A 23,255-nucleotide genomic window follows, 5' to 3' on the forward strand; every position below is an offset into this window, starting at 1 on the left:
GGTTGTGCCATAGGTGGGCAGTATTTATCATTAAGAGGCTTAAAGGTCATCTTATTAAGTAGGAAGTTAGATCTTGCAGAGATGTGGAGCCATTTGGCCTTGCTGATAGAAAAGCAGTGGTGGTCAGAATATGGAGGTAAGTGAACAAACAGTATACATTTATTTTAAGTAGTTTGTAGAACTGCAGTATTTGCAACTTGACAAGTTTGCTATAACTAGAAGACAATATTTAGGTCAAGGAATGGCAGCATTTATTGTCATAGAGCATCAATAGTAAATAGCTTTGAGACAATGTATGCGGCATTCAGGTGTAAGACTTCTGAGGAAGTGAAATTGATATGTTCCAGTGTGCTATATGGGAGAAGCCCTAGATATCTCTGTTATTATGAAAAGAAGAGTACCAAATAGATCTACTGTTCAAAGCGGAGGAGGAGGGGATCGGAAGGCTGGTTTGAAGTACCGAACAGAATATTTGTAAATTTAGTTGTATTGATTAGTTTGTCAGATAGGCAATTCCAAATAAAGAGGAAGTCTTTTCTTGCAGTAATGTGGCAATTTGTGATGTAGGTTTTTGGCAGCTGTGAAAACTTATCAGCATACATAATAATGAGTAATTGTGTCAGATCCCAAAGGAGAAGTATATTTATTTGGAGTCTTGGGTCTGTCCAGCTCTGTCACTGCCTCAGCCACCGATTGGTGACTCTGTTATGGACAGACTGGATTCCTTATTGTAGCATCTAAAGCAGCTAAGGGCCAAGCACTAGTCAAATCCTCTGTGGATGTACATTAGACCTTACTGGGCAAGGGTAGTTCACTCTTGTCATTCTTGGAGGATAAAACTTTACCATTTAGCCAAGTTAGGTGCTTGTTTCCAGAGATGGTGCCCATGCTATGGGTTGTCCTTTTTCCAAGGAGTTTCCCAGGAAAAAAAAACAATGAGGTACATGACTTCTCCTCCTGTTCTGTTGAACAGAGAAGAATTACAGGGATTAAGCCGCGGTGGTGCAGCGATAGTGTTGTTGCCTCACAGCAAGAGGTTCTCCCATTTGATTCTCGGCTGGAGTGCCTTCTGTGTGGAGTCTGCATGTTCTCCCTGCGGTCGAGTGGCATTCGAAAGACATGCGTAGAATGGGCATGCCTTTGTTGAAGGTTGGACGTCAAGCTGGCACCTGCCCGTAAAAAATCTACTGCCAATCATTAGCGGTCCGGAGTTCCGCTGTGGCGACCCCCAGCCGGGAAAAGCCGAAAGAAGAAGAAGAACTAAAGAGATTGCTTTTAGCCCTAAATATATTTTATTTTTGTTTCTCCACTGACTCTTCATAGAAAAGGAAAAATATTTCCCCCTTATCTGTCACTTTTCAGTCAGAACAACAGGGACTGGGAGGGGAATTTTTTTTAGTAATTCTATTTAAGATGAAGATTCTGTTTCTGAGAAAGTTTTTTAGATTTTTCTCAGTAGTAAAACTGCAGCAAAATGAAAGATTTGTTTCAGTGGGAACAGACTGAAATCTCCATCTCCCAGCAGAAGTTCTAACACTTGTTACCAATGGGTTTTCCTCAGCTTCCAGATGTCCCTTGTGCTTTATCTGCTGTAGAGGATGATTTCTTAACAGCTTGTTGTATGCTTGATAGTCAACCATATTCTTAAAAGGTTTGGTAGCTTTTACATAGTACCCCAGATGACTAAATAGCCTTTTTTCCTTATTCCACATCAAATCCTGCAGTTGTTTCTTTATCAAAGCAGTATACTGTGGATTAGTTTGGTAAGTGCTCCTTTTCCCCTTTCAGAATGGAAAAATGTTTGCTAGATTTAAGATTTAATTTTTTTTCTTATAATGTTTTGCCCTTTAGAAGATGGGATTGTCAGGCTGACCTATTTAAAGAAGTAAAAAATCTTTACTAGCTTATTTTGAGAATGTGAAAAAGATGACAGTTGGCATTCCTTCTTAGAAGTTTACATTTTGTAGAACACTTTATTATGGCCATTTCATGTGTGGAGTCTGCATGTCCTCCCCATGGTCGAATGACGTAAAAGACATGCAGGTAGGTGCATGCGTGAATGGATGTGCCTTCCTTGAAGCTTGGGCGTCCGGCTGGCAACTTTGGCAGTGGATTTTTTATTTTTTTTTTTTTGCAGTGCAATAATTAGCAGACCAGAGTTCCGCTGTGGCGACCCCTAACTGGAAAAAGCTGAAAGACATGACTTACTTTATTATGGCCGTTTCTCATATAACCAAACACTTTTTAAAGTGATCTTATGATTCTGCTAAGGGTGTATCCAGAGCTGCTGCCTGTGTTTCAGTTTTGAAAAATATTACTTGGCTATGTTCTCAAACTTTGCCTTAAGATGTTAAAATTGTTCTGTTTGGCCCCTCTATTGTTTTGGTCCTAAACATCTACCCTAGAAGGATACTGATTTAAGTTTTTTTTTCACTTATCCTTCAACTTTAGATGTCAAAATTGTGTGTGTGCGTGTGTGCGTGCGTGTGCGTGCGTGTGTGTGTGTGTGTGTTGATGGATTCACTTCAGAATCTTGAAATTCCGAAACATTGAATGTCATATGATCGAGACCATATGATCGATGTTTTGGAATATCGAAATTCCAACCCCCCCAAAAAAAAAAACAATTTAAAGTTTATGCAGGGGGCAAGCCCCCCCCCACTGCCACAACTTAAATATGCCATCTCTGAGATTGCACTACAGCGAGGGAAAGGGAAATCTCATGTTCTGTGCTGTATGCAGATCACCGTTCAGAATTTCGAAATACTGAAACTTCGATCATATGAATTTCGATATTCTGAAGGGAATCTGTTTTGATATGTATATGATTGTATGTCTTTGTATCACTGCTGAACTTTCATTGACAGAAAGTACATCTAAAACTTTCATCAGTGAACACAAACATTTAACAAAAAAAAAAAAAAACGCAACTAAAGTGATCACAAATGTAAACAAATGGCTTCCATTTGTGATAACTTAAAACAAAAACATTGCTTTTACATGAGGACTTTGTCCACCATACCCCCCACCCCTGATTTAAGGGCTGTGTCCCCACATCTCCTGAAATTAATACTAATTCCACATTTACACTTGCACAACAGCAAAGAATGAGGATAATGGCTGAAGTTATATTGCAGTCAAACTGTTGCAGTTTGACTGTAATGTAATTCAGCAAGTACAACCACCAATGAAATTTACCAAAAACTGGCATGAAATAAATGCAGGCTGCGACCAAATCGTGTGCATGTGTGTTTAAAAATAATGGTATGAAGGTTCCAAGAAGAAAGGGAGGCGTCTCTCCTACTGGCAGGGATGGTCGAAAAAGTATGCAACTGTTTGCCCTTTGTAGTCCCCCACCACCACCACCTCCCCACCGGCAAGCTCTTTAATGTATCTGTCCTTCTGTCTAGCCCCACCCCTCCCCAGTGACATTTTAATTTTTTTTAGCAGATGAGCTCTGATAATATTAATACAAAAATCCAGATGACAATGGGAGCCTTTCTTTTTGGGGGGATCGTCCTCCTCCTGTAAACCAAACTTTCTGCTTTACTTCACTTCTGGAGTTGTCTTTGTGGGTCATAGTATTTGTGCCCCAAACTTAGTGGCCAACACTTTTATTCAAGAATCTTCTGATGCCAAAGAAAGAAGGAACTTTGACAACAGTCCTAGACTTTCCCTTGTTACCTGTGTTACCATCCTCAGTTTTATGGTAACATAAGATTTAAAAGATGGTTGTCCTCTCATTCCAAGTTACGTATTTCTGTTTAACATTTTGTGTTTGTAAATGTCTCTGGTGCAAAGGATTGCCCAAAGGGTAAGCCAGAGCATCTGGTTTCAGTAACTGCTTACTGCAGACTGCAAGGCATTCATATATTTCCATTTTCTCTGCCAAATGTTAGGACTCTTTGAAGTGCACCAAAGAGCTCCTTTTAAATCTGGAGTTTCATGTGAACTTTCTGAAATCTTTCTTTCCTTCCCACAGTAGTTTTTCTGGACGTATCTGAGTGCACTGCTAGGAAAGAATAGATCTGTCCCAAGAAAGCTTTCTGATCTTTTCAACAGGATACCGTCTGCCTAGGAATATCTCAAAGTTCTGAGTTTCATGGTTTCTCTGCTTTTCATGATCCCCTGGGCCAGACCTTTTGAAAGTGAAAATTTCAAAGGTACTTCTGATTGTTCTGGCTTCGTCATTGGCACCCTTTATCCTTTTAGATTTCAGTGTTGGGATTTGTAAGAAGGGAGTTACAGTATTTCGTCCAACAAACAACAGCTGTAGAAAGCAAACGTCCAACTTCTAGTTTAAATGGTGTAAATCATGTGGTCGCTTCTGTTGGAATAATAGTTCATCCACTTAGTAAAATCAGCATACCTTTTATTGAAAAGTAACTGTGAAGCGAACCCAACTTTTAAAAACAAATAAAACAAAGCAAATAAAACACAAAATTCCTGTTAAGCGCTTTTCGTCTTCACAGTGTGAAGACTTCTTCAGACTAATTGCTTTCTCCTACAATTCTTCTAAATATAACTTCCTGTGACATCACTTGATTTACTTAATCATAGTGCAATTGCACTCTGTAGTCACTCGCTGGTCTCTTTCTAATGCCTATTTGTTGCTCTCCGTTCCTATTCAAATACACTGTGCACCATGTTCACATACCATACACAAGTGTAAAAACAAAAAGTGAGCACAAAAACACAGCTTCACACAACACAACACAGTAGGAGCGGACTCAACTATTGGTAAAAATAATAGAATTCCTGTTAAATAAATATATATATATATATATATATATATATATATATATATATATACAGTTCATACATACCTCCACATTTCATATTGTAACAACTCTACGTATTAGTTGCACAGTTTTAGGTCCAGTACAAGTCCGATGTTAATGTTGGTACCTTCAATCTATTCATTGATATTTTTGTTATTTAAGTAACTAAAATAGAATACGTAAAATTGTTAAGTCGTATGTTTGCTATCGTAAACATCTGTACTGTTCCCGCTTATTGAATACATTGGTTCCTATCTACATAAGCGGGACCTGTCTTAACTATATTACCTGTGTATACTAATACATTGTGCGTTCGAAAGAACATGAATGCTCGTGTATATCCAGGCATAAATGAAATTTACTCTTTTGTGTATATTAAGAATAAAAAATCTAAACAGATGTAATTGAAGCTTAGATGGTACTTAATAAATGACAGTAAAATTTACTGTAGTAGTATTCAGTTACAGGAGTGGTCATGTGCACAGTGTATTAAATTATATTAAATTACATTTTACCATTATAGGAATTTTGGACTAAACCTGTCCTAATAATAGGCCCTGTTTCTATTAGGTGCGAAATTTGTGTCCATGATACCAACAGAAAGTTCAACACTTAGATTGACTTTCGCACGCACAATGTATTAGTATACACAGTTAATATAGTTAATACAGGTCCCGCTTATGTAGATAGGAACCAATGTATTCAATAAGCGGGAACAGTGCAGATGTTTACGATAGCAAACATACGACTTAACGATTTTATGTATTCTATTTTAGTTACTTAAATAACAAAAATATCACTGAATAGATTGAAGGCACCGACATTAACATTGGACTTGTATTGGACCTAAAACAGTGTAACTAATATGTAGTTAGAGTTGTTACAATATGAAATGTGGAGGTATGTATGAACTGTATATATATTTAACAGGAATTCTATTTTTACCAATAGTTGAGTCTGCTCCTACGGAACGAAGCTGTGTTTTTGTGTTCACTTTTTGTTTTTACACTTGTGTATGGTATGTGAACATGGTGCACAGTGTATTTGAATAGGAATGGAGAGCAACAAATAGGCATTAGAAAGAGACCAGCGAGTGACTACAGAGTGCAATTGCACTATGATTAATTAAGTAAATCAAGTGATGTTACAGGGAGTTATATTTAGAAGAATTGTAGGAGAAAGCAATTAGTCTGAAGAAGTCTTCACACTGTGAAGACGAAAAGCGCTTAATAGGAATTTTGTTTTTAACAGTTGGGTTCGCTTCAGTTACTTTTCAATAAAAGGTGTGCTGATTTTGCTAAGTGGATGAACTGTTATTCCAACAGAAGCGACCACATGATTTACACCATTTAAACTAGAAGTTGAACGTTTGCTTTCTACAGCTGTTCGTTGGATGATTTGTTTTTTCTTTCTTGGTGAGTTACAGTATTTGTCAGACTAAATATCTCTTGATCTGTGTCTCCCCTTCTCCCTTTCACCTTTCACCTTCTTGTTAATGTCACAGTTGATGCTTCAGACTTTGGAGGCCTGTATCACAAGGATTGTAAGTGCAGGGTCTTTCGTGCAAGGACAGACTTCTATATACTTCATTTGACTGCCTGGACTAGAAGTATTAAAATCCTTTTTATGCACCTTTTTTTCTGAGAATGTGCAGCAGGTACTAAAGGAGGCAAAGTACATGCTACTAGAAATTAAGATGTTAGTTATCAATTAAAACATCTACTTTTTTTTGCAAGTTCCACTTAACTACATACACAACTGTATTTTCTATATTGTAATATGGTTTCTGTATACTTGCTCTGAGTTATGGTGATTGTCATCATTAGGTCACTGTTGCAATAGCCTAAGCTATTTTGGTTATATCTTGTCAAAACATGTGACCACTGGCCTGCTTTCAAAGCATAAGAGCACCATCCATGTACCCTAACCTAGGTCTGACTTAAGGAGAGCCACATAAAAGCAGCAGTGAGGATGACCAAAAGCTTCAGAGCTTTCTTGCTGCCCAAGTGCAATCAGTCTTAGACTTCATGGAACTGATAACCAGCTAGCAGTCACTCAAGGCTGGACAGAGAAGTACAGTGTTGGGGAAAACCTTCTACAAGTTCATTTTTCTGAGGAATTTAGGTTATGCTAGAAAATGTATTTTTATGGATTGTCAAGCCTTGTCAGGAGATTTTTACTTGTGATTGCTGTGTGAAAAAGTGTAGAAATATATGTCTTAAGAGTTACTTTCTACATATTTATTTAGAATTAGTGGGTTTAACGGCAGGACGTTGTGCTTCTGGGTGATTGTCATTTGATTTTTTTTTTGTGTGTCTGAAGGTTTACCATCTCTGTCATAGGTTCATACTAGGCTATCTGCCCTAGGGCATTTAAAAGCCTAGCCAGAGTGTGTGTGGCTTTCACCACCCCTTAGGATGAGAATACTATACCCATTAGTTTGCTGTGCCTCTGTCCAGCAGTGATACAGAGATGATTCCCGGGGTAAACCTACGATCTCCCATCCACTCGTCAAGATTTCTCTTGAACACAGTCAGTGAGGGGCTCTGCCTCACATGGACTGGGATTTTGTTCCATAGTGTAGGGAGTCTCTGGGTGATGAATCTGTCCCTCCAGCATGTCCTATTTATATCCGTGTTGAGGTTTAAGTCTCTTGCTCTCGTGGCTATGGTGGATTTGGATTTTTTGAGGTGGAGCATGTCCATTAATTCCGGGTTGGACATGGCCTTGTATGTCAGGCACAGATCACCTCTGAGCAGACGGTATGCGACTAAATAGAGCTGGAGTTTCTTCGGTCTGGCATCGTATGACATATGTTTGAGCCCCTTTATCCTTTTGTTGAGGAACTTTTGGGGTCTTTCCAACTGCTGCAGGTGTCGGGTAAGGTACATTCCGAATGGGGCGTTGTACTCAATCATTGGTCTGATAAGTGAAGAGTACAGGGGTACAATGACCTCTCCTGATCTGGATGTGAATCCCTTCATGATCAGGTGGGCAATGTAGAAGGTCTTCCTAACCACTTTGGCAATGTGAGTGTCAAGAGAGGTTACTGTCAACTTGGGTACCCAGGTCCCTGATAACTTCTTCCGTGTTTAATGGATTACCACCTATGTGGTAATTAGGGGTTACCTTGTTTTTCCCAAAGGGTATGACTATACATTTTTGGCATTTAGCTTAAGGCCATGGCTCTGGCACCAGTTATCCATTTCTATGAGACCTTTCTGGAGGATGTCTGTGTCTGATGGAGTGTCAATTATGGTGCCCAGTTTGCAGTCATCTGCAAATTTTGTCAGCCACAATCCCCTATGTTTGCCTGCACTTCAGAAAAATAAATGCCGAACAAGAGGGGCCCAGGACTGAGCCCTGTGGGACACCGCTTCGTGACTGGCTTAGAGTCTGACATGGCACCAGCAACTCTAACCCTGTGTGTTCTGTCCTTGAGCCAGTTTGCAACCCATCTTGTGACATATGGGTTTACATCTAAGCTGGTGAGCTTTTCTATGATGCCCGAGTGGGGTATTGTGTCGAACGCTTTTGCTAGGTCAAGGTAGGCTGTGTGAACTGCCTTACCCTCATCAATGGCCTTAGTGACTGTTTCGAAAAAGTCGACCAAGTTCAAGAGGCAGGATCTGCCCTTGACAAAGCCAAATTGGGTAGGATCCAGTGTCTGTAGGTCCCCAATGTCTTTATTTATGAGTTCCATTATGATCCTCTCCATAGCTTTGCAGACAAGGCTCGTCAAGCTTTTGGGGCGGTAATTTCCAGGGTCCGTAGAAGCACCGCCTTTGTGGAGTGGGACCACAGTTGCCGTACGCCATTCTTTGGGTACGTATCCTGTAGTAAGGCTATGATTAAACAGCAGCCTTATGTGTGGGTTTAGTTCCTCATTGAGTTCGGGGATACCGTCCGGTCCCATTGATGCTGTGTTTTTTGCTTTAGAGAGAGCATCTCTCACCTGGGCATCTGAGATGTTTGGGAGGCTAGACTCTGGTGGGATAGATATTTCTCCTTTTGGGGGGGAGGGAGGGGAGAAATTTGCACTGAACCTGTCTGCCAGTATGTTGGCAATGTCTGTGGGTTCAGTGATTTTTTTATCATTTTGGACTAATTCTGAGCATATCTGGGAGTTTCCACCCAGGTTTCTAACATAGCTAAAGAAGGCTTTATGATTGTCTTTTGTGTCATTAGCGATTTTTCTCTCAAAGTTGACCTTGGATGATTTTATGAGTGATCGTAGTTTTTTGCTAGTATTGATCAGAGATGCCTTCCCATTTAGGCATTTTGCTCTGTCATGTAGTAGCTTTCTCCTCTTGTTGTAGAGTTTGTTTATGGCTGGAGTCCACCAGACTGGGCGCCTGCCTTTGGTAGAAAGGGTCTTGATTTTATTAGGGATTGCTTGATCCATACATTCCTGGAGGTGCTCGTAGAAGGCATTTGTAAGGGTTTCAGCAGCATGGGTTGTGGTTTCCACTGGCTCGGAGGCCTTGAAGGATACCACTCCAGTCTTAAGAAGTGTGAAGTTTGCTTTTGAGAAGTTCTTCACTGTGGTCTTTTTTGCTGGGGTGGGGGAATGTGGATCTCCAGTGAGATTAATTTATGGTCTGATCTCACCAATGAGGGATATACTTCCGGTGTGGAGCATTTTGTCCCCATGTTTGTGATGATCAGGTCTAGTATATTTTCTCCTCTTGTGGGAATGGTGACTAGTTGTTACATAGCATTTGAGTTTATGAACTCAAGGAGTGAAATTCCTTGCCTAGTCACGTTCATCAACCCATCTTTCAGGATTCCTTCTTGACTAAACCATGAAGTATTTACCAGTTTCCTTGTTTTTTACATCTCCCATCCACAAAAAAAAAATTCTTAGGAGTATTTGGGTGTCAGACTGACTCCCTCACTGTCTCATCCACCAGTGTTTGATTATGCTGTGGCTGGACTTGCCTCCTTGAACCACTCATTTAGGTCTTTTGGTCATTCTGGTGTAGTTCCTCAGGAAGTCACTGTAGACTGGGAGTGGGACCATTTTGGCTATAGAGTCGCCCTCACCAGACAATGTAGAACCACTCTTGTTGATCTCTGGAGAGAGAGAGTGGGTGAAGGCTTACCACATAGCCAAGCTAGAGTACCTGATTCCCAGGATAATGCCCCTGCCATAAGTCAGCCGTTTTCTATGGAGTCTGCCAGAAAAAAAAAATGTTTCTTCTGTTTCCTTAACTATGGACAGGGAAAACTTGCTGGGATTTGTGAAGAGATTATTTTCTGCTTTTAATGTTTTGGCTCCTGTTTTTCACTGAGTACAGATATAAAAAGAAACAAATTTTCCTCCCATTCTGACAGTGAATTCCAGTCAGAAGAGCAGGGAATGTTTGAAGTGTTTTTTCTTCTTTGATTTCTCCAAAGGTTGAAGATTTTGGATGTACATTTGGGTTATCTGCTTGCAGTAGCCCTCAGCCTGATTAACAAAGTCTTGGATCCTGCGTCGGTTGCTGTCTCATCTTCCATGACGTCAGGTAGTCAGGGGGTATAAAGCATGCAGCTGACGCCCTTTCATCAGTCTTTCTTGCCGTGCAGTGCCCGAATCAGAAGCAGTTCGCAAGTGCCAGTCGGCCGACTCGTGACATTTTCGTTTTCGAGTTTCAGAACCGAAGTTTTCAACTAAAGCTAAGTAACCCCGTTGGGGAAATTTTTCTTGCTTTTAACCGATGTCAGTAAAAGTCAATAATTGTATTTCTTGTGGAATGCAAATACCTCATAAAGATTTTCATTTGTACTGTATTCCTTGCCTAGGCTCTGACCACGATGTACCTCGCTGTCAGTTTTGTGCTTTATTTAAACAACGAACTATTCGTCGTCGGTATATTTACGCTTCTAAATATTTCAGTACTCTGTTAAATTATCCAGATATGGCTTTGGTAAGCCACCTGACTACTGACATTCCGAAAAAACGCAAAGATAGACAGGCCGCCTAGGTCCAAAGCTGCCGACAATGCTTCTCCTAAGCTAGTTGCCAGTTCGCCGGTACTCGGTGAGGCACTTTTGCAGCCCCTGATACCCGCTACTTCAGATTCACAGGACTCTACTGAGACAGTTTGGAGTCCAGTATGCCGCGAGATGCTTCAACTGTGGAACCTGCGGATGTCGCTACCTTGGATGAGTCTGGAGCTGCTGTGCAGGCACCGGCTTCTGAGGGTGTATTCAGGCCTACTGATTTGCATATTAAACAGATGCCATCTTCTTCTTCAAGGCCTAAAACTCTATCCATGCCTAGAAAACTGACACCCAGACCGCATGGTCAGGCCTCTATGCCTAAAAAATAAATAAGATTGGCTGAAGACCTTATTACTTTAATCAGGGGAAGTCCACCTTCCCCTTCTAAGAGACCTAGGACTGAATTTGGCTAGGATTCTTCTGATCAGGATTCTGAAATTTCTGTTTCTTCTGATGGACCAGGATTTACCCTTATCTGCCTATGAGGATTCTGATGCAGAGGACTCTATTCACTCTGCTTCCCCTCCAGAGGATTTCTCTTTTGGTGAAACCTTGCATACTCTCAGGGAGCATTTCCACTGGGAAAGCCAGGATTACTCTGATTCTAAAAAGAGGCTTGGGGATTTCTTACTCCTGCCCCTACACAGGCCTTTAGCTATCCCCCCTGTACTGGACATTGCTGATGATGCCTTTACGGAGTCCAGCTTGGCCCCTGACTCCTTACCTCCTGCTCCCAGAAAACCAGATAGATATTACAGGGTTCCTGACTCTCGCAAGTTCCTTTTTTAAAAATCCTACTGCGGATCCTGAGCAATTTCACAGGGATCCGAGGGCATAAAGACTACAACTGCCAAAAATCCTACCCCTCTGATAGAGATTCCAGGGCGCTGGATAGATGGGGTAAGAAGGGTTGGCCATTAGGGCCTTAAATTGCCAGTTTTGTATGTTAAAGTATCAGCAGCACATTATTGGATTGCTTATACAGAAAATAAAGTTGATTCCTGACTGTGCTGAAAATAAGGATGTACAGGATTTGATGCATTCTGCTGAACAAGTTGGAAAACATACTTTGCAATGTGGTTTTGATTCACTAGAGGAATCTTGCAGGGCTGCTGTTACTGGGTCTGTACTTAGAAGGCATGCTTGGCTTAAGGAGCAATCTTTGCCAGATCATGTTAAAGCCAAACTGTTGGATGCTCCCTTAAACCAGGACTGCCTGTTTGGCAACAAAGCAGAAGAAGTACTTAAAAAGATGGAGGAAAAAGCTAAATCTTTGCAAACTGTTAAAGATTTCCTGCAAGTGCAGCCTCCAAGATTTAGTAGGCATTGTCCCGCTAAGAATTGGTCCTTTCCTGTCTCTTCCAGGCCTTCAGTCCAAACCCAGACCCAGCAGAACACACTCAGGCTTCAGTCCCAAGGTATGCACAGGACTAAGCAGTGGGGGGGCGCCCACTTCCAAAGCAGGGAGTAGTAAGACCCCCCCCCCCTTATGGTAAACTGTCTCAATGATTTAACTTTAAAACTTCCAAGCCCTTATCAACTGACTGTTCCTTTAGGGGGAAAGATTGCAATGCAGGCAAAAAAACTGGGAACTCATTACCCAGGACAAATGGGTTTTATATATAGTTTCCCAGGGATACAGATTCCACTTCCACACTTTACCAACCCCAAACGGTTGGCCAGATACACCCCTAAATCAGTGGGGAGAGGCTCAAAAGCAAGTTCTCTCTAAGTATAAGGACTATTCAAACTGTCCCAGAAGAGGAAAGGGGACAAGGTTTCTACTCACAACGTTTTCTGGAGCCCAGAAAAGACAACTCCTGGCGTCCTATCCTGGATCTCTCAATCCTAAATACTTTTTTGGTGATCCCAAAATTCAAGATGCGAACTCTTCACCAGTTGCTTCCTATCCTAGGCAAGGATGCCTGGTTGGCAACACTGGATTTAAAGGAAGCCTACCTGCACATCCCAATAGGGAATCTTGCAGAAGATACCTACGCTTCAAAGCAGGCTTCATGCTTCTGCACTGCCCTTTGGCTTATCTACTGCACCCAGGGTATTCACAAAGTGCCTAGCTCCAGTCATTGCATTTTGCAGGCAAAGAAATATTCAAATATACCCATACCTGGACGATTGTCTAATTCAGGCAGAAAGCCAGGACATACTACTGAATCATCTGGCGTTTGTACAAAAAGTGCTAACTTCCCTGGGGTACACCATAAACGAAAAGAAATCACAACTGGTATCCTGCCAACAAATTGTATTCCCGGGAGCAAGCTTGAACACAACTTCCCAGATGGCTTCCCTCACGCCAGAGAAACAAGTTCATTTCACAGCTTACTTCAAACTAATGGCCACAAAGATGAATTGTTAAGTAAACTTGTTCCTGATGTTCCTCAGGTTGCTTATAAAAGAGGACAGAATTTAGGGGACAAGTTAGTTGAGGCATATTATGTCATCCGACTATCAAATTAGGCCTTTCATTGTCCAATTATGGGACTATACTATGTCATTCTTGTAGTATATGTTGTTATATTAAATTATATTTTTCTAGAATAAATGGTATAATATTTAGACCATGGAATTGTTTTTCATGTCCTACATCGGGTGTAATTTACTGTCTTAGGTGTCCCTGCAACCTTTTCTATATTGGAGAAACAAAAAGAAAATTTAGAGTTAGGTTGCAGGAACATGTTCGTGATATCAAAAGGGGAGTGTTAGAAAGTCCGGTAGCATTGCACTTTAGGGAGACACATAGTTGCACTGCTAATTTATTACAGGTTACTATTTTGGAACAAGTTTTTGTTAAGAAAGGGGATGATAAATTATTGAAGAATATTTTACTTTATAAGGAAACTGTTTTTATATTGAAGTTCAATACACTATCACCTGTGGGTCTTAATAAAGAAGTTAATTGGAGGTGTTTACTTTAATATATATATATTTTTTAGTGCTTGTATTTTATGTTTTTGATGTATTTAAATTGAATAATTATTTAGTGCTGTTCATTTCAGGACTATGAACTAATTAGATGGAGTAATGAGTCTGATTTATTGATTGTTTTATGTATAAAAGGGAGTGTATTTTCATTAAATTTTTGTACTCATTGAAGGCTGTTGTGGCCGAGGCGCTAAGACTGATTTTAATATTAAATCTATCTGTGTGGAATCCTTGTTGTTTTTTTCTTTCATTTTTTAGTCTTTTCAGACTATTTTTTGTTGTTTCTGATTTAATGGCCACAAAGACCCAGCTATCTGCAAGACAAATACTGCAAGCCTTGGGGTTCATGGCCTCCTGCATTCTTCTAATTCCATATGCAAAACTGCATATAAGGAAACTACAATGGTATCTAAAAAGCCTATGGTGTCAACATTCTCAGGATCTAGAATCAATGATTCCTATCATACCTTGTCTACAGATAGAGTTCCTTTGGTGGGCAGAGGCCTACCACCACAACAAGGGACTGCCATTCACTCTACCCCCTGCTGCCCAAACCCTAACAGACGCATCAGACTATCCATGGGGGGGTTCACTTGGCAGGGCAATGCATTCAGGGCAAATTGAACCCAAGTCAAATGCACTTGCATATCAATCAAAACGAAATGTTAGCTGTATAGAATTCCCTGACAGCCTTCAAGGACCACATTCTTCCAGGACAATTATTGGTAAAGGCAGACAACACCATTGTTATGTGGTACATAAACAAGCAGGGGGGAACCCACTCATACCCTCTCTGCAGGCTAGCTATAGCTCTGTGGAACACAGCCTTGAGCTACCAAGTGCACCTACAGGCTCAATTCCTGCCAATAAAGCTAAATACACTGGCAGACGACCAAAGCAGATATCTCATGGACCCACACGAGTGGAAACTGGAACCAAAAATATTCAACACGTTGAGAAACAAATGGGAGAGCCCAGAGATGGACCCGTTTGCCTCCTTGCAGAACTGTCAATTGGGCAAATTCTGCACAAGGACTCCCCACAAACAAGCTTGGAAAGTGGATGCCCTCTCCTTCACCTGGAAAAACTATCAGTTTATGCCTTTCCCCTTCTGCCTCTCCTCTCCAAGGTACTACTAAAGATCAAACAGGACAAACCAAGGATAAATACTGATTTTACCAGACTGGCCACACCAACACTATTACCCCCTGTTGTGCAGTGTCACCGCTGGCACCATTGCACCTGCCTCAGACCCCTGCCCTGCTGTCCCAGCAGTAGGGCCAGATTCTGCACCCACAGCTTCAAACCCTGAACTTGGCCGCCTGGCTAATTACCTGATCTCACCATTCCCATCCCTCAGTAAGCAAGTGATGGATGTCATTCTGGGGGCAAGGAGGCATATTACTAGAAAACCCTTTGCTGAAAAATGGAAAATATTCTGTTCCTGGAGCCAAACTCATGGGATGGGCACAGCAGTGCCCAATTTACCTTAGATTCTTCAATACGTAACTGAGATGCTTCTAAAGGGCCATTTTTTTTCCTCCATCAAAATTCACGCCTCAGCCATTTCAGCTCATTATAGCACAGAGCCTCCACTCTTCCCTCACCCACTGTTCAAGCAGTTCCTGAGAGGGGCCAAAAACTTAGCCCCTACTCTAGCCTGGGATCTTAACTTTGTATTGGAAAAACTCACTCTACCCAGCGGCAAGTGCAGAGGTGAAACTCCTTTCGTGGAAAACAGCTTTCCTTCTAGCCATCACTTCAGCAAGAAGGGTGTCTGAATTACAGGCTCTCATGGCTGTGGAGCCTTTCATCATCTTTCATACGGACAGGGTGTCCCTCAAGATCAATCCCTCCTTCATGCCCAAGGTGGTATCCAGTGTGGCCCTTAATCAGTTCATTCATTTGCCAACATTCTTTCCTAATCCACAGAACAAAGGGGAACGAATACTGCACCCCTTGGATGTGCACAGACAACTTAAATTTTGCTTGGACAGGACTAAACCTCTCAGGAAATCTGAGCAGCTGCTGGTTGCATTTGCTGCAGGGGCAGAGGGGAAAGCTATTTCAAAGCAAGCCATTTCTAAGTGGATTGGCCATTGCATTCATTTCTGCTATAAGCACCATGGAAAACCTACCCCACAGGGGATAAGACCATATTCAACCAGGGCTGCATCTACCTGTACAGCCTTTCTCAGAGATGTCCCTACCAGAGACCTCCTAGAAGCTACTACCTTGAGTTCTGTACATAACTTCACCAAGCATTACCACTTAACAATTTTTTCTAAATCCAGAGCTGGCTTTGCCACTGCAGTCCTGCCAGGGCCTTGTAGCTGGTCCTTATTTTGTCTAATTGCCTCCTCCCATCCTTAGCTTTGGGAATCTACCCAAATGTGAAGACTGTAACAGTGAAACACGAAGAACATAGTACAGTTGTGTACACTTTCTATATATGTAGATGTTCGAGTGTATTCACTGTTGCAGTCCTGGTTACCCTCCCTCCAGCCCCCTGACTTCTATTGTCTATACCTCTTTTCTTGTTTACTATGCTTAAAGCTTTGTGGTGTATTTGCTTTTTGTTGGAGGTGTAATCTTGTATATGATTGCTTCCCATTATGGGGGCACCTGACATCTGGGGCAAGAAACTGATAAAATGGCGATGGCTGCATGCTTTATACCTGACGTCATGGAAGATGATACAGCAACCGATGCAGGACCCAAGACTTTGTTAATCAGGCTGACTGAGGGCTACTGCAAGCAGATAACCCAAATGTGATGACTGCAACAGTGAATTGCACTCTAACATCTGCATTTATGGTAAGTGTACACAACTGTACTTTATGAAGAATGTGTTACTTCAAATTTGCCTCCAGAAGAGCTAGCATTTTCTGAGACTGTAGCAAAAATGAAAGCAGTATTTTAGTGGGAACAGAAGGAAATCCCTGTTTCATAGCAAAAGTATTATGATTTGTTGCAGTTGCATTTTCCACAGCCTGCGGAGCTGTCCTTCCTATTGTAGCAGCTGAAGATGGTTTCTTAACTGTATGTAGCATGACTGACAGTTAACTTGCTGCTTCTAAAATGTTTGATACCTCAGACTCAAATACCTGATTTCCAATCCTAAAGCAGACCCGGCCATTATTTCCTTATCTAAAACTTCTGCTGCTAAACAAATTTGTATGTGCTAGCCCATTCACTCTGACCAGGATTGTAAAGCTTTTGATAAGATTCGGAAAGAAAATGTATTCGTCTGCTAACTTTCAGAATTTTGATCTTCCAAGCTTACATTTTTATCATTTTCACTGGCTTCCTTTGAGAACATGAGAAAATTGACTGTTAACCTTTCCCACTTCAAACATTAAAACTTCAATGAATTCCTTAAATGTATCTACTTCTCTTGTAGCCAAACACTCATTAAATTGATTCTGTGATTCTACAGAAACTGTCTTGAAAGTTGCTGCGACTGGGTCCGTTATGAGGTTTACTTGGTTACATTCTCAAAACTTACCAGAAAACATTAAAACCATGATTTTACATTCTCCACTAGACAAGGATGTTTTAGTTTGGCTCTTCTGCTGCTGAGGTCTTTAAAAGATTTGATGAAAGAAGGAAAATGATGCAAGGAGTAACCCAGATTTTCAGACCCTCCTTTTCCAGGTTCAATAAAAACTTTCCATTTCAGGACACTGTTTCAAAAACATTTTAATGAGCAAGGTGCTTACAAAGAGCATTCTAAAAATTAGTGCCAAGGAGACAAAAAAGAAAAGAAAAGCTTCCCAGAACCAAGAACAGTCCAAAAATGTCAGAATGACTGCTTGACTGTTTAAGCCCCCCCCCCCCAATGCTGGCAATCTATCCCTCTGTCTAGGCTGCCATTTTCCTTATTGGCATCAGATTATCTTGGACATATGCGTTCTGAGAGTCATCCAACAGGAGTACAGATTGCGGTGAGAGTCTCTCCCTCCTTTTGAAGTGCTTACTTTTCGTACTGTAAACCAAATATCCCAGTTCCCTCAGGTTTTGATTTATATGTCTCTGGGGTCATAGAATTAGTACCTTTAGAAGAGATGGGCAAAGGTCTTTTATTCAAGGATCTTTCTGGTTGCAAAGAAGGAAATTGGAGACCAGGTCTAGACCTTTCCTTTGTCAATCTCTATAACAATGTCTCAAGGTTCAAAATGTTACCCTTCCAAATCTTACCCGTCATACCCCACCACCTCAGTTTCATGGTAATGTGATTCCTAGCCAACAAGAATGTGATGGTAAGTATTTTTTTAAACAAGAAACATCTTTATTAAGTTATGTATGACATGGCAATCTTACATTTATATAAATGAAAATAAACCATAGCAACACAATCTCAGTTGCAAACATTAAACATTACAAACCATGCCAACATAACTGTAGCTGCAAACATTATGCATCACATTTAGTGTAGCCAGTCATTGTCAGTCAACCATTACACAGCTCATTCAAATCCTGCCTTCTTTTAAACCTCGTTCCTCCTCGTCTGCATGTATAGATCCTACATTTCCCATTTTTTCTATGTAATTTGCTCCTACCCTTTTTTAAAGATTCCAGTTCTAGTTGTTTTTTGTCTGTTGCTGTCTTTGCTTCTTCTACGAACGTTGGGTTAGACTTTGATTTCCATTTTCTAGTAATTGTTTTTTTGGCAGCCATCATAATTATAATCTGCAAGGCCTTACTACGTCTAGGCAGATCCGATTCGGTGTCATAATACAAAAAGTAATTTCCCTAGTTACTCCAATTTGCTCACCTGGTATCTTTGAGTATGTTCCCAGTTACCTCCTTCTTCCCTATCACACCTCCAACATTTGCTGTCTACCTGAGGAAAAAGTCTTTCGGAGTCTACTTGGGGTATAAAAATACCTATGTAAACACTTCCAGGCAAAGATCCTAAATCTGTTAGATGTTGTTACATATTTGGGAGATGTACAATTTACCCCCATTGTTTCTTTGTGAATTGCTTCACCAGCATCTCTTCCCAATCCTTCCTAACCTCCTCTGATTCTTACAGTTATGTAAAATTTTATATGCGCTACTAATTATTCCTTTCTTAATGGCAACTTCTGATGTTCTTCATGTTTCACTGTTGCAGTCATCACACTTGAGTTATCCTGCCAGGGGTAGCCCTCAGTCGGCCGGAATACAAGAGGCTAAGTATTTCTGCATCGGTTACTGTTGCTTCAGGACTGACGTCAGGTCGTCAGTGGTATAAAAACAGGCAGCCGATGCTATTACATCAATCTTTCTTGCCGAGGAGCCCAAAGCAGAAGCAGTTTGCACGAGTGCTGGTCGGCCGCTACTTGAATTTTCGTTTCCGAAATTGAATCATCTTGAAGTCTTCTAAAGCTAAGTACCCCGTTGGGGATCCATTTTTCATGCTCTAACCGATGTCAGAAAAAGTTAACAATTGTCTCGCCTGTGGAAAGCAAGTACCACACCGAGATTTCCATTCTTACTGTGTCACCTGTTTAGGCCCAGACCACATGATGTATCTCGCTGTCGGTTTTGTGCATTGTTCACCGCCTGAACTATCCATTGTCGGGCCCTTATTGTAGCTAAACACTTTTGTTGTTGATCTCCGTATTCTGAAATGGCTTCGATAAGCCATCTGACTACCGATCTTCCAAAAAAAAAGTAAGGATAAATTCAGAGACTGACTACACAGATCCAAAACTGCCGACTATGCTTCCATTAAGCTAGTCACCAATTCACCGGTACTCAGGCACTTTCGCAGCCCCTGATGCCCACTTCACTGAATTTGCAGGCTGCTACTGGGACCCATTCGGAGTCCGGTATGCAGCAAGACTCTTCTTTCATTACTGAACCTTCGGATGTCTCTACCTTGGATGGGTCCGGAGCCACTGTGCAGGCACCGGGTTCTGAGGAAGTTCTTCGCACTACCGATATTAGACACAAACCGACTTCTTTCGTGTCTTCAGTTCTTTCTAAAACTACTGAGTTTCTAAGGCCAAGAGTACGAGCTATGCCTAAAATACCGACGATCCAAACTCAAGTGCCTGCTTCCTTGCCACAATCACAGATGCTTAAAATGGCAAAAGACCTGATCATGCTGATTAGGGGAAGCCAGCCTACCCCGTTAAAAGTAAGAGAGGCTTATTGCTTTTGTTTTAGCTTAAGTAATTTTGTATCCCGAAAAGGTTTGAAATTTTTAGTATGTTCAACAGCTTTGTACTGTTCCTTTCTGTTTTTTTTCCAGGTGTAAAATAATACACTAAAAATCTTTCAAAGCAACTTAGTACTAATGGTTAAGCGCTTTTGTCCTCAGTATAGGACTTCATCAGAACAGTTGAAAATATTATTTTGAGTATAAGCTAGGTTTTATAGTTCTTTAGCAAGCATTTTATACTAATACATGTTTTAACCATGTATTTTTGAAACCAGGAACACAAAAAAATGTTTCTTATTTTGTCAACTTTGACCTTTGCACATGATTTCCATTTGGTACTAGCACTTTTTATGTTTTCAATGGTGCTGATGAAGTCCTATACTGAGAATGAAAACGCTTAACCTTTAATACTAAGTAAGATTTTTTACAGTTTTCGGTGGATTTTATTAAATATCTTCATACTACATCAACGTGTTTTATTTTTGGTTCTGGTTCACACTGTGAGCCTTTGTTTGGATGTTCTTAGTATTGTCTTGGTTGCACGGACACATGATGTGGTTTTGGTTCTTTGTATAAAAGTGTGATCTGCAAGTAGAGCCAGGTTTTCCGGACTACCATACCAATTATATCCATGAATTTCTGAGTCCCTTATTTTCTTTGTTATTCACATTTTATTTAGAACCATTGGCAAAGGGAAGAGAGGGCACCCCTGCCTGGTTCCTCTGCTCAAGCAGCGATCATCAGAGGACCCCACCCACTTTAATTTTTTACCTTCGATCCCTCATACATCCTCTTAAATAACCTTATAATTTTTTTTCAGAAAATGCAGAGGTTTCCATTGCTGGGATCATAAAGTCCCAACTCACTCTGTCAAAAGCTTTTTCTGCATCAAAACCCAACAACAGTGGTATTTTCTTACATTCTGCTTCCCTCTGATCATCACTGTTCTGTTAATGTTGTCAAATGTTTGCCTCCCTTCCACAAAACCATACTGATCCATATCTGTCAATTTTGGCATCACTTTTGTCATTCTTTTAGCCGTTATAGATATAAACACTATAATCATGATTCTAGTATTGAAATGGGCTTGTATGAAGCTGGATCTCCTGGATCTTTACCCGCTTTAGTTATTACAGCTACCACTGCTTTCTTCCAGAATGTTGGTACGTATTCTCCTCTTAAAATACTGTTAAACAAAACTTTGCAGATCTTTATCAGTTTTTCCCTCCTAGCTTCCAAACTTCCACAGGAATGTCAGCTATTCTTGGGGACTTTCCTGTAGATTGGTTATACATCACAATTTTTCTCTCATCTTCTTATATTTTAACTGTTAGTAATTGTGCCTCCTCCACCTGTAACCTTGGCATATTTAATTTTTCCATAAACATTTCCAGTTGTACCTTTTCTTGAAATCTGTATTTCTGTGCTTTAGACAGACGTTCATAGAAATACTTATACAGGATCTCTTGTTATCTTCCTTGTTATAGGTTCCCTAAGCTTGGTGACAGCCCTTTCTACTCTCTGTTGCCTGAGTTGTGCTAAATGTTTTTTGTGCTCTAGAGTTATCAAAAAACAGTTGCTTAACAGCAGTCTTTCTAAACCCATGCATATTATTAAGGTAATCTCTTATTTTCCGTTTAGCATTCTGCAGTTGCTCCTCTTCTTGTTCTGTGAGATTCCCCTCATTTTGCAATACTTGAACATTTGTCAGACCTTCTAAATAGTTCTTGTTACTTCTTAACCATATCTCCTTTTCTTTTATTTCCACCTTGCCCCCTAGCTATATTTTCAAAAGAGTGATGATAAGCATTTTTAAGACTTTTTAACAATTATCTTTTGGTCTACCTACTGCACCAGGGGTATTTACAGAGTGTCTGGCTCCAGTAATGCTTATTGCAGACTTCAAGTTATACACATTTTCAAGACTTTGAGATGTGTCTGTAAACTTCTCAGTCCGGGGTTTCAGCTGAACTTGAAGAAATCATTTCCCTCCCATCCCACAGATTAATTTTTCAGGGATGTCTTCTGGATACTTCTTTGGAAGGGCTTTTCTTCCTCTGGGCAAAGTAGAACCGTGCAGAGTACTTTGGCTGGAAAAGGTCAAGTGACAATCTCTGAAATCTGCCTCCGGAATTTCTCAGAATTCTGGGTTTTATGACTTATGAGATTATCATGACTCCCTTGGCCAGATTTCATATCAGAAAAATTCAGCGATACCTCAGCTCAGTCTGGTCACAGCATCACCTTTTATCATTGCAGTGCTAGAATTTGTAAAAGGGGAGTTAATTTGTAGGAAGGGAGTTACTGTGGTGATTGAACCAGTCTTTCAGTCCTGGTCTCCCTTCTTCCCAGTTTGTCACAGCAGATACCTCAGACTTTGCTTGGCGAGCTGTATCTAGTGTGGTGAACTTGCAAGGTCTGTGGAGCAAACTGTAGAGATGAAAGCGCATACATTTTAGAGCTGTTTTTCTTTTTAAACATCGTTATTATAGGTTCATAGGTAGGTACTAGGCTATCAGCCCAAGGGCCTAAGTAAGCCTAGCCAGCAAGGTTCCCTGGCTTACACCACCCAAGAAAGTTAATTTCCTGTGCCCCTGTCGAGCAGAGCCACAGAAGTGATTCCCGGGGTGTATTTCCTATTTCCCATCCACTCCAAGTTTTTCTTGAAGAGTGCTAATGAGGAACTTTGCTTGACATAGATGGGTAGCTTTTCCAGAGTATAGGAAGTCTCTGGGACAGAAATCTATCCCTCCAGCATGTTCTGTTTATTGTGGCGACAAGGTTTAGGTCCCTAGAGTGTGTGAGTTGGAGGGATTGGGATTTCTTCAGGTGTAGCATGTCCAACAGCTATGGGTTTAACATACCTTTATATGTTAGCCAGAGATCTCCTCAGAGTAGGCAATATGCTACAGAGTAAAGCTGGAGTTTTTGAGACTGTCCGTGTAGGGCATCTGTTTGACGCCAGTAATCCTCTTTGTGAGGTACTTCTGTGGCCTTTCCAGCTGCTACAGATGTCTTGTGAGGTACATTCCAAAAGGGGTGTTGTACTCTATAAGTGGGTCTAATGAGTGACAAGTAAAGGGTAACAATGACCTCTTTTTTTTCCTGAATGAGAACCCTTTTCTGATGAGGTGTGTCACATAGAAGGATTTCCTGACTACTGTGGCAATGTGATTGTCAAAGGAGAGACTACTGTCCACCTGGGTCCCAAGGTCTCATCACATATTTGGCATTAAATAGACTGCCATTTATGTGGTAGTTCATGGGTACATAGTTTTTACTAAAGGGGATGACAGTGCACTTTTTGGCATTGAGCTTGAGGCCATGCCTCTGACACCAGACATCTGTCTCTGTGAGGCCCTTCTGTAGGATGTCCACATCATTTGGGGACT

The 23,255-nt window shown here is 40.9% G+C and overlaps 1 protein-coding gene across 1 annotated transcript in view; it reads left to right on the forward strand.

The window, feature by feature from the left end:
* The window catches only part of ACAT1 (acetyl-CoA acetyltransferase 1), a 704,624-nt gene that overhangs the window by 988 nt on the left and 680,381 nt on the right, over positions 1–23,255 (forward strand). The window lies entirely within an intron of this gene.

The sequence above is a fragment of the Protopterus annectens genome, chromosome 5.part0, assembly GCF_019279795.1.
Source record: "Protopterus annectens isolate FY-2018-M chromosome 5.part0, PAN1.0, whole genome shotgun sequence".
In the NCBI taxonomy this organism is placed as follows: Eukaryota; Metazoa; Chordata; order Ceratodontiformes; family Protopteridae; genus Protopterus; species Protopterus annectens.